Below are 13,107 nucleotides of genomic sequence, written 5' to 3'. Positions count from 1 at the left end.
CGAGCACTCCGCTCTTGTTATCATGGGCCCCACTGTTACTCTACAGGTTAGCGATGGGCACGCACCAACACACAAGCCCTTTGAATGTTTCCCTGTAGTGCCCAGCCCCGATCTCCTCCTAGACGCTCCGTATTCACTGATTTGCTGCTTCCAAAGGAACAGTACCCCCCAGCTCTCCAATTACGCCTCAGATCACCGCTCTCCTTAACATGCAGCACTTGGATACCTTTACAGTGAAATCAAGTATGAGCTCATTTAACAAAGAGATTCAAGTAGTAGCAACTAGAAGTATTGGAAACAAATGGTTACAGGCAAAACAAAATCCTAGTGCACATTGTAGAGTCTAGAATTAACAAGATCCTCTCGTATCTCGTAGAATATTGCTTACCCAAAATCCTTGCAGTGTTTTACAGACAAGTTGGCTGAGATATTTGTTTCATGAGGCAAGTATGCTGTCAGATTGCCTCCCAGGTGAAGGAGTCCGTGTATTTCCTTACACGCCAAGATAGACAATCCCTTGTCTTTATTCATAGAAAGGACACTCCCTGCTGTTTGTTTCATCTTGTAGATTTCTTGTAGATTTTGCAATCTCTGTTTGTTGGTGGCTCTGTATGCAAACAGGCAGACAGTGTGCGGCAGACAATACCCAAATGGCTTGACAGGGAGATAGTTGTCTGTTACCTCCTGCCTGAAAGGAACATTTCAGAGGTATGTCACCTCCTGATGAGCAGAGACCTCACATGCCACCCTTTGGTGAGCTATTATGTGTATATCTGACCTAGGGGATCCCCATAAATCCATGTGCTCTCTGCCAGTTGGCACCAAGGGTTCACAATCCTCATTTTACAGATCAAGTTTTTTACAGGTCTGTCTAAGAGCATAAGGAGCCTGAGGGGATGATAGCTTGAGTCCCTGGGGAATGCAGCCATCTGCTTTATGCCAATGTGTGTTGGGGCACATCACATTCCCTTCCTGTTTAAGAGGGAACTTTCTGTTTACTGCTCTCCTAACTCACCCCACAAACATCCACACCAGCTCTGTACATGTTCTCTATTCCAGGGGTTCTCAACTTTTTTCTGAGGCGTGCCCCCTTGCCCCCCAAAAATTCCACTGCCCACCTGTGCCATAAAATTCCACTGCCCACCTGTGCCATAACAACTGTCTTTCTGCATATCCAGGGCTGGCGTTAGGGGGTAGCAAGCAGGGCAATTGCCCAGGGGCCCATGCCACGGGGCCCCGTGAAGCTAAATTGCTCAGGTTTCGGCTTTAGCCCCAGGCATAGGGCTCATGCTTCGGCTTTCTGCCCTGGGACCAATGAATCTAACACTGGCCCCTCTCTGGTTTATTTTGGCGGACCCCTGAAACCTGCTTGTGGCCCCCAGAGGGTCCTGGGCCCTTGTTGAGAACTGCTGCTCTATTCTCCCCCTGAGGGATTGAAGCCTCTTCCTGCCCAGTGGGGACAGGAAAGCAGTTTGGGACAGGGGAGCTTGCAGCTGGGTTGGGAACAGATTTTCTGGATGCTGCCCTGGGCGAGACGGGGGAGTCGATCCTGCAAGATGCTGTGTGCCCTCAACGCCTGCTGTCTTAAAAGAGAAAAGAAAGTGCTCAGCACTTCATAGGATTATGCCCCTGGATTCTCTAGTGTGCCTGGAGAAAGAGTTGAGTCTATTTTACAAGCAGCCAAACTCTGCAAAATTACATCACCCCAGCCATCTCCTTTTAATTATATTTCCATCTCTTTCCCTTAGCCTGAGTGGCTTATGTTTAATCTCCCTCTCTTCTGTGCCCCTTTGAACTCAACATACTGTGGTGCATTGTTTTGTTCATGTGGAATTGGGGCGGTCGTAATTTCCCTTCACCCTGACATGCCTGCGTCTGTGTGTGTGTTTTGCTTCAGTTGCCTGAAGGAGTTTAGTTGTCTTTTAATTACAGGTTTTTGTAAGTGTCATTGAATAGATGTAACCCTTAGGAGCCAGAGCAATTCCACAAGCAGTGACTCAGTGAAGTTAGGAGGGTTTTGGAAGCAAAGGGTGCTAATATGGAGTGAGGGAAGCTTTTGATCAGCAGGAAGAGATGAAATTCCTGCCCACAGTAAGTCTCACTCTTCCATTATTTCCATCCTCCTTTTTAGAATCCTCTCCCCATCCACACCTCCCTCAGCTAGTCACCAAGGGTGGGGTCCCCTTATCACCCAACTTCCCTGCTGTTCAAAAACCAGCCCCTGCCTTCCAGACAAAGAAACCCTCCTCCTCCCCTGCCCCCCCATTACCTGCTGCCTTATGGCTGTGTAAATCTTTCCTCCCCAGCACTTAGGCAGGGATCGCTGCTGGTTAGGATGGAGGTGTAATGCAATGCATTTATCTTCCCCGTCTTGAAAGAACCATATTTACTCCCCCAGATAAAATCTATTAAAAGCACTCGCTGTCACTTTAACTAGTATTTGCACCATGTCTGCAGAGCTGAAACATGTGAACCCATTTTCGACTGTTGTCTCTAATTGTGGGTCCCCAGCTTGAGACACCCACGACCTGATTTTGTTGGAGATGCCGAGTATCCACTAATATCGGTTGGAACAGAGGAGGCTTAGCACCTCTGAAAATCAGGCCTAAGGATGCCCCAGGTTAGGCATTCAAAAGCGGAGGTACCCCAAACCAGAGGTCATTCTGAAAACCTGTGTCTTCATCTGTACTATTGTCATTGTGTTTCATATGGCATAGAAACAAGACTCAGACTGCCACATCTCAATGGGCTAAATTTATCCCTAGAGTAAGTCAGCTGATTCTAGTGCTGTTACACGATGGGGGATTTTGTCCAAATGTCTTCACCACAATGAAAGGATGATTGTTTTTCTGAGGCTCTGTCGCCTCCTGCTGGTATCCAATAAAATCTCTTTTTCCTCATTCAGGCATTTTCTGAAGCTGTTGCCTCCTTATTCTTGTGAAGGAGACATTTTAAAAACTGTAATTTGAGGCCTAAATATGGAATTAAAAAAAAGGAGGGGGGGCGGCTTTGGTATCTCATATGAACACAGATTTTGTTTTGTTTTGTAGAAAGGCCTTTAAATCAATCACAACTTGAAGTCCAAAACTAAGTCCAAATCCATTAGAAAGTTTCCTAGTGATTAAAAAAAAAAAAAATCCCCAGCAGCATGGACTAGCTAAACATTGCAGCACAGAGAAACACTAAGTAAAACTGGCTGTAAACCAAACTGAAACTGATTTAATTGAATTTCATTTTCCAAACTGAGAGAAATGCCATTAAAGATATTTGTTTTTTAAAATTATTTCACTGTAATAATCTGAGTGATATTAATAACATGGCAAAGACGTTGGTTTGTGACATTGAATCCGTTTTGTTTTTTTTTGTTGGCTGGAGGGGAGAGAGAGGGTTAGTGAAACTAGATGTGTAAAGTGCTTTATTTTTAATTATCTAAAATGCTATGAGTTCCAAAGTGACTTTGATATCAGTGTCCCTGCAAACATAGGTGGCAAGAAGAAGAGTCATTTAATATGTATATTTTAGTAGTGACCAATAATCACAACCAGGCAAGGTGGAGTGATGTTTGTTTATTTTGTTTTGAATCATTGGTGTAAATCAAGTTCAGCATAATTTGAAAATGTATGTCATTGCAAGTCTAGGTTAAAATGTAGAATGAACTAAATTATAAGTGTTGGATATTTTAAAAGATACCCTTACTGGTAGGTTGTCTGATTTGAATGTTACAAAACTGCTGTATGCAAAAAAACAATATATTGGAAATATGGGTCCTGATCCTTGAAACACTTATGCAGACATGTAACTTCATAGAATCATAGAATATCAGGGTTGGAAGGGACCTCAGGAGGTCATCTAGTCCCACCCCCTGCTCAAAGCAGGACCAATCCCCAACTAAATCATCCCAGCCAGGGCTTTGTCAAGCCTGACCTTGAAAACCGCTAAGGAAGGAGATTCAACCACCTCCCTAGGTAACACATTCTAGTGTTTCACCACCCTCCTAGTGCAAACATTTTTCCTAACATCCAACCTAAACCTCCCCGACTGCAACTTGAGACCATTATTCCTTGTTCTGTCATCTGCCACCACTGAGAACAGTCTAGGTCCATCCTCTTTGGAATCCCCCTTCAGGTAGTTGAAAGCAGCTATGAAATCCCCCCTCATTCTTCTCTTCTGCAGACTAAACAATCCCAGTTCCCTCAGCCTCTCCTCATAAGTCATATGCTCCAGCCCCCTAATCATTTGTGTTGCCCTCCGCTGGACGTTTTCCAATTTTTCCACATCCTTCTTGTAGTGTGGGGCCCAAAACTGGACACAGTACTCCAGATGAGGCCTCACCAATGTCGAATAGAGGAGAATGATCACATCCCTCGATCTGCTGGCAATGCCCCTACTTATACATCCCAAAATGCCGTTAGCCTTCTTGGCAACAAGGGCACACTGTTGACTCAGATCCAACTTCTCGTCCATTGTAGCCCCTAGGTCCTTTTCTGCAGAACTGCTGCCTAGCCATTTGGTCCCTTGTCTGTAGCAATGCATGGGATTCTTCCATCCTAAGTGCAGGACTCTGCACTTGTCCTTGTTGAACCGCATCAGATTTCTTTTGGCCCAATCCTCTAATTTGGCCAGGTTCCTCTGTATCCTATCCCTACCCTCCAGCATATCTACCACTCCTCCCAGTTTAGTATCATCTGCAAACTTGCTGAGGGCGCAATCCACTCCATCCTCCAGATCATTAATGAAGATATAGAACAAAACTGACCCCAGGACTGACCCTTGGGGCACTCCGCTTGATACTGGCTGCCAACTAGACATGGAGTCATTGATCACTACCCGTTCAGCCCAACGATCTAGCCAGCTTTCTATCCACCTTATAGTCCATTCATCCAATCCATACTTCTTTAACTTGTTGGCAAGAATTCTGTGGGAGACCATATCAAAAGCTTTGCTAAAGTCAAGGAAACACGTCCACTGCTTTCCCCTCATCCACAGAGCCAGTTATTGGGACTACACATGTGAGTAAAATTAGATATGTGCACCATGAGCTAAAACTTTTTTTTTATTAAAGTATTTTCTCTTACTGGCTTATCTACAGGGGCAGGTAGCACTGCCTATAGTTAAGGTGCCCAGTGCATTCTACTGAAGACCTTATATTCTGGTTATGCTACATAAAATCTAGTTTCAGAGGAGCAGCCGTGTTAGTCTGTATCTACAAAAAGAAAAGGAGGACTTGTGGCACTTTAGAGACTAACCAATTTATCTGAGCATAAGCTTTCGTGAGCTACAGCTCACTTCATCGGATGCATGTAGTGGATTCCACTACATGCATCCGATGAAGTGAGCTGTAGCTCACGAAAGCTTATGCTCAGATAAATTGGTTAGTCTCTAAGGTGCCACAAGTCCTCCTTTTCTTTTTACATAAAATCTGTTTTCAAAATGTTTGTGGGGAGTTTAACATTTTTTCTCCTACTGTTTTTTTTTTATTTTTGCCCTCAAGTAGTAATAATACTTAGCTATTATTTCGTGCTTTTCAGCCATGTATTTCAAATCCAACTGTACAACAATCAGAAGAGGAAAATTATAACTGAAAATTGTAGGCAACTCTTTTTATTATTATAAATAAGGTATATTATTATATACCTAATAATGCTGTAGTTTTAAGGTCCAGTATCTTATGACTCCAGCACTAGAAGCAAGTACTTAGGGTATGTCTACACTAGAAAATATAGCAATACTGGTGAATTACCCTAGTACAGACACAGCTTATTTTTCCAAAAGAGTGTCTTTGCCCATATAGCTTATACCAGTTCCCTGAATTAAATAAGCTATGTTGCAAAAGGACTGTTTTGCCTGTACAACTGTGGCTAGACTAAGACTTTTTGCTAATATAAAATGTCATGAAGAATCTTACCCCTAAGCAACATTATTTTACTGGCAAAAGTTTCTAATGTAGATCTCACCTTAGTGTCCCACTGAAAAATTGGGACTCTCCCCTTTCTGTTGGAATAAAGTAGCTATTTGTAGCACTGTAGGCTTGTAAAATGTTGCAGGTCAATCCAATTACTTATTCAGGGCTTAGTGTAGCCCATCCTGGCTTGTACATATGAGGGCAAGAGGAAGGATAATCAGTGCCAGGCTGCATAGGTGCCGACTTCTGCTCCTGCTGGTGTGTGCTCAACCCCCCTCTGCCCCTGTCCCACCCCCTCCCAACCCTGCCCTGCCCTCCCCTCATTACAACCCCTTCCCCAAAGTCCCCACCCCAACTCTGCCCCCTCCCTGCCCCTATTCCAACTCCTTCCCCAAATCCCCGCCCCACCCCCGCCTCTTCTCCGCCTCCTCCCCTGAGCATGCCACTTTCCCGCTCCTCCCTCCCAACCTGAGCTTGCTACACTGCCAAACAGCTGTTTGGTGCTGGCCGGGCGGGAAATGCTGGGAGGTAGGCAGAGAAGCGGGGACACGGCACGCTCAGGGGAGGGGGGGAGGAGGAGGAGGAGGTGGGGCAGGGCAGCTTGGCTGCCAGTGGGTGCAGAGCACGCACTAATTTTTCCCCGTGGATGTTCCAGCCCCGGAAAACCCATGGAGTCGGCACCTATGCCAGGCTGGGACACTGGATATTCAGGTTCAATTCCCTGCGTTGCCGCACACTTCCTATGTGACCTTTGGTGAGTCACTTAGTCTCTCCATGCCACAATTCTTCCCATAGTTCTCCTTTCTCTCATGGCTGCTGTGAGGATAAATACATTAAAAGATTTATGTGCTCAGATACTACAGTAAGGCATGGAGAGACCATATAAATACGTTAGACAGAAGGGAATGTTTCCAGTCACTCAGAATTTTACAAATGTTACTTGTGGGCAGAAATTTTCCAGGCTTGATCGCTGCCCAAGGATGATTTTTTTGTTCCCTGGAAAACTGAAGCAAAGACAGCAAAGGTCTGCAATCTTTGAGCATAGAGCATGGCTGCCCCTAGACATTGTGGTGCCCTATGCAGCCCCCCTGCAACAGGGGGGGGGCTAGCCCCAGCCCTCAACAGGGGGAGGGGGCTGTGCCCAAGGTTTCTGGGGGGCAGGAGCAGGTTTGGGGGGGAGGGGCAGGTGGGAAACCACCCCTCAGCACGAGCCGGCAGAGTGGAACGGGCTGGAGCCAGGTCGCTCTACTTTCTGCCGCCTGGTAATTGCAGGGCATGCCCGACCCCACACTCACAGGGCGGCTGGAAGTGTAGTGACCCGGCCCCAGCCTGCTCTACTCTGCTCCCCTGGCTCCCAGCCTTGGGAATTGGGAGGCACGGGGGAACCGCCCCCCAGCACTCACCAGCAGCACGGAGCGGGCTGAGGCCCAGTCGCTCCACTTCCTGCCTCCCAGTGAGTGCAGGGCATGCCCGACCCCTGTTACAGTCCCCCTGGATGTAGCTCAGGGGAAGGGGTGGAGTGGGGGCAGGGCTGGGAGAGAGCAGGGGTGGGGGCTATGGGGAAGGCATAGAGTGGGCGTGGGGCGGGAGTGGGGGCAGCTTTCCTGGCCAGCTCAGCCGACCGTGGGATCGGGCTGGCCACTGGAGCAGCATGCAGCTGCGTAGGGCACCGGGAAATTTGCCCCAAGTTTCCTGGTGTCCTATGCAGCTGCATAGTTTGCGTATGGGTAAGGATGGCCCTGGCATACAGTATGAAAAAATAAATTCTTTTGACTCCCTCCTCCTCCTCCAAACAGTCCTGCAGCTGAAATGAGTTGGGGTAGAAAGCAGAAATTTATATCTCTAATTGTAAAAAAAAAAAAAAAAAAAAAAAAAAATTGGGATACAGTGTTACTTGAGAAATAGAATGTGATCTGGTATTTAAAGACTGTATCAAAAAGCACCTGAACAAGGAGGGATAGCTCAGTGGTTTGAGCATTGGCCTGCTAAACCCAGGGTTGTGAGCTCAATCCTTGCGGGAGCCATTTAGGGATATGGGGCAAAAATTGGGGATTGGTCCTGCTTTGGAGCAGGGGGTTGGACAAGATGATCTCCTGAGGTCCCTTCCAACCCTGATATTCTATGATTCTAAGGGGGCAGAGTTAAGGCAATGGGACGGCCAGGAGGGCCGTGCTAGATGAGCAGAGAGGTGAGTAGCTGGAGATACAGAGATGACTGGCTGAGATGATGGGAACTGCAAAGAGGACTCTGTGAACAACAGGTAGTCTATAGGTGCATGTGGAGAGAAGGAAAGTATTAGACGAACATGGAAAGAAGCGGAGCAAGACCTGCTCTATGAGAGGGGCATGTCCACAGAGCAATGGGATAAAAAGGCTGTTTGGGCCAGGTAAGCCCAGGCGAGTCAGGAAGCATGCGAAGCAAAGAAAAGGAACAGCAGGGATAAGGAAATCTGCATGGGCCAAGTTCCATCCTTACAACATATATGCATCCATGATCCTGGTAAAGCAGCCGGTGTCTCCTAGAAGCCAGCTGCATTCACTCCCTTCCCCTGTGGTAGTCTGGAATGGCATCCAGTCATGCGGATGTCCAGCCCTCTATCCCCATGACTCTACAGTTCTATTGGCAAATGGTTTGCTCTTCTTTGAGTAGTGTCCCTATGGGTGCTCCACGTCAGGTGCACATGCGCCTCTTGAACTCTCGATCAGAGATATCTAGCTAACAGCGTCTGGCCCCTGCGTGCTCTCTCTTCCTCCTCGTGGCAGATGCCAAGACTCGATAGGGGTGTGCAGGCAAAGCACCCTCAGTTCCTTTTCTACCGCGTTGGCCCAAGATGGAACACTGTCGTGTCCGCCTAGCGCGTACTCAGCCGTTTCTCTTTCTTCCAAGCTAGTGTGTAGTTGGAGGTTACTGTTCAGTGGTTAGTAATAGGTGAGAGGACTGTTTCCCCTCCCTTTTCACCTGGGAAACTTGTCTTCTCCTGGCAGGGGATACCCGGTTTGCCAGGCTTCAAATGTTGCCTCTCTTGCCAGGAGGCTATACTGGTAAGCAACAGACAGTACAAGTGTGTCTATTGCCGAGGGGAGTGCCACATGTCCAGGAGTGTTCCTTCTCTTTGGTCCATAAGTCCAGGGCTAGGAAGAATAGGGAGATAAAGCTCAGACTGTTGGCTATGGAATGCTCCCTGCAATCACCCTCTGAGCAGGTCAGGAGACACCCTCTCCCATGTACATCTGTCTCTGGACAGATCCAGAGCCCAGACAACATCAGGGCATCCTTCCCCTAAGAAAAGGAAGTCTTTGGAGCATGCTGGGAAGACTTCCCAAAAGAGGAGCATGGATTCTATCTCTGTAAGGAGCCAGATCTGAAAAAGACCAGGTCCCTGTCAAGGTCCTCTGTCTCCAAGGGTACTGTTGAGGTCAAGCACTCTTCCTCTGGTGCTGGCAGGCCTGTGAAGCCCCTGTGATAAATGAAGGGGGGTTAGCTCCCTTTTATGGACACCCAGCCAGCCAGTTAGCTGTAAAATTCCTCTTGGTAGCTGTTTTCTACTTGCTTTACTTGTAAAGGGTTAAAAAGCCTCCCTGGATTGGTACAAAAAAGAAAAAGGGAGTGGGCACCTGACCAAAAGAGCCAATGGGAGGGCTAGAACTTTTTAAAATTGGGGAAAAAACTTCCCTCTGTTGTGTGTTGTTCTCCCTGGGTTTCAAAGAGACACGGAGCAGCAATGCTATAAGCAGGAATGCTATGTAAGGTTTGAAGCAGGTATGAAAAATTATCTTCCATACCTAGAAGAAATCATTTGGATAGGGAATGTTTAGATAAACACGATCATGTTTATTTATTTTGGCTTGTGGATCTCCTCTGTGCTAACCCCAGTTGCTTTTGTTTGCTTGTAACCTTTAAGGTGAACCCCCAAGAAAGCTATTTTGGGTGCTTAATTTTGGGAATTGCTCTTTTAAAATCTAGCAATAGCTAAGTTCCAGATGTATTTTCTTTCTTTTGTTTTAAATAAAATTTACCTTTTTTAAGAACAGGATTTGGATTTTTGGGCCCCAAGATTTTATGCCTGTGCTGTTTGATTAGCTGGTGGTAATAGCTAATTTCCTTTGTTTTCTTTCTCTGCTCTTCACCGGTGGCGGGGTGTGAAAGGGCTTGAGGGTACCCCACAGGGAGGAATTCCCAAGTGCTCCTTCCTGGATCCAAGGGTTTTTTTTGCATCTGGGTGGTGGCAGCGTTTACCAAGCCAAGGTCAGAGAAAAGCTGTAACCTTGGGAGTTTAATACAAGCCTGGAGTGGCAAGTATTAATTTTTACCATCCTTGCCCCCACCTTCTGCACTCGGTGCCAGAGAGGGGATTCAGCCTTGACAGCCCCAGAGCTCTAAGGAAAGGAAGTATGGCTCCAATATGGCATCTATACCCTTCCCCAGTAAGGAGGGTAAGTACAGGGTACCATCAAGTTCGGCACCGAAGCACTCTGCTTAGCCATTGATGCCACCATGCTCCTTAACCCAATGCAAGCAGTTCAGCTGGGGGTCCCAGTACCAGCAGTACCCTCAGTACTGAGCGAGCATCAGCACCTGACATCTGTAAAGCCTCCAGTACTCCCATCATTGCTGGTCCCATCAGCTCCAGTTCCAGCAACCTCAGCTATGGAGACGGTACCGTGGTCCTTTCCAGTACCACAGGAGTTCTGATGTTCAAGGGACCTCTCGGTGTCAGATGAACCAGAATCCCCATTGCTCTCTCAGTACTGAGACCTTGGTCTCTGTGTGGTCATTCTGTGGCACAGGACTCTTCTCTGTCTTCATTGGCTGCCCCCCCCACCCCATATGAGAGGATGTGGAGGAAGAGACTCCCAATCAGTGTGCTCAGTTTCTGTGAGGGGTTTTTCTATGTGTCTCTTTGGGAATCCGCCTTCACGCAGGGAGGTCCTTGTGGATCACCAAGGATGGTGGAACCAACCTTGTATGCTACCTCCTCTTCCTTATGGCCATATTGGGTCCCATGGGCTGCCTACTGACAGCAATTCAACAGACCACCAGTACTGTCCCTTAGGGATACTAGGGTTTCACACCCTCCCTCTACCCATCCATGGCAGGAGGAGATGTTTCAAAAGCAGGAAGCAAGGGCAGATGAGGAAGTCATCCCTGAGACTCCCATTTCATTGTCATTGCTGGTTGAGGCAGTTATGTTTCAACCACCTTCCAGGACCAATGACTTCAGACAGTTTCAGAACCTCATGAGAAGGGTAACTGACACTCTGTGGATTCCTTTGAAGGAGATTAAAGATCTTCAGCACAAGCTGCTCGACATTTTGCAGTCGGCAACACCCTCCAGAGTGTTGCTACCTATTAATGAGATGTTCCTGGATCTGGCTAAGATAATATGGAAGATGCCAGCTACTACTCCACCAACATGTAAAAGGCCAGATGATAAGTACTATAAAAAGAAAAGGAGTACTTGTGGCACCTTAGAGACTAACAAATTTATTTGAGCATAAGCTTTCGTGAGCTACAGCTCACTGAGGGTCATACGCTTTTCCTGGAGAACATGAATGACTCCCTGCACATGTTGAAGGACTCCAGGGCTACCCTATGCTCCTTGAACATTTACACATCTATGAGCAAGAAGCATTTTAGGAGGTTGCAGACTGCTCAGAGGTTACACCTGGCTCAGTTCTCAGGGTACCATAGACGGGCAGAACCCCCCAAGAAAGAGACAGGTTTCAGAGGAAGAGGGCCACTCAGCTGCCCTCCACGTTCACTCAGGTGTCATCTAAACAGTAGTTTTGATGGTTGGATGAGGGTTTGAATCCTCCTGTTCCTCTGGATTTACAGCTGCACCTGTTAGCTTACCTCCCTCCCCTTGGGGACCTTCTTGTCCATTTCTACCAGGTGTGGGAATGGATCACCAGGGACCAGTGGGTCTGGGAGGGCATAATATCAGGCTACAATATCCATTTCCTGTCACTCCCTCCCTTCAATCCCCCTTCTCTGCCTCATAAGCTTCTACTGATGCAAGAGGTGGGCTCTCCTTCAGCTAAGAGCAATAGAACCGGTTCCTTCCCCTTCGAGGGGCAGGGAGTTCTACTCAAAATGCTCCCCAGTCCCAAAGAAGGATGGAGGTTGAAGCTGGTCTTAGATCTAAGACAGCTGAACAAGTTTGTGAAGCCTCAAAAGTTCAGGGTGGAGACTCTGGCAACTATAATTCCTTCACTAGAGGAAGGGAATGTTTTTTCATCCCTTGGCCAACAAGTCACCTACTTCCACATAACTAGGGCCCTACCAAATTCACGGCTGTGAAAAATGCATCATGGACCATGAAATCTGGTCTTTTGCAAGGTTATTGTAGGGGGGTTATGGTATTGCCACCCTTACGTCTGACCTGCCTTCAGAGCTGGATGGCCGGAGAGCGGCGGCTGCTGGACAGATGACAATACCATACCAGGCCATCCTTACTTCTCCGCTGCCACTGGCAGCGCTGACTTCAGAGGTGGACTCCCAGCCAGCAGTCGCCGCTCTCCAGCCATCCAGCTCTGAAGGCAGCACCGCCACCAGCAGCGGTGCAGAAAGAAGGGTGGCAAAACTGTGACCCCCCCTCCCCCTACAATAACCTTGCAAAATCCCACCCTCCACCCCCACAATCCCCTTTTGGGCCAGGACCCCTACAGTTACAACACCATGAAATTTCAGATTTAAATATCTGAAATCATGAAATTTATGATTTTTAAAATCCTATGACCGTGAAATTATCCAAAATGGATGTGAATTTAGTAGAGTGCTACATATAACTATCACAGGAAATATCTGCTATTCACAGTAGGTCAAGATCATTTCCAGCACTGAATGCCCCCTTCAGCCTATCCTCGGTATCAAGGATATTTTCAAATGTTCTAGAGGTAGTGGTGGCTTATCTTAGACAAGAAGCAATCCTTGTCTTCCCGTACCTTGACAACTGGCTACTCAAAGGCTGTTCCTTTGAGGCAGTGTAATCGTCCACTTAGAAGACCCTTGATCTGTTCCAAGAGTTGGGCCTTCAACTCAGTGTAAAGAAATCCATGCTAGTACTGGTACAAAGGATACAGTTTACAGGGACATACTTGGACTCAGTGAGAGCCAGAGTATACCTCCCTTTAGATAGATTCGTGACCTTGTCAAGACAGGTAGGGACAATTTAGGGAAGCCCATGGACCACAATAAGGAACTCT

This window comes from Lepidochelys kempii, chromosome 1 (genome assembly GCF_965140265.1).
Source record: "Lepidochelys kempii isolate rLepKem1 chromosome 1, rLepKem1.hap2, whole genome shotgun sequence".
In the NCBI taxonomy this organism is placed as follows: domain Eukaryota; kingdom Metazoa; phylum Chordata; order Testudines; family Cheloniidae; genus Lepidochelys; species Lepidochelys kempii.
This window is presented reverse-complemented; position numbering follows the sequence as displayed.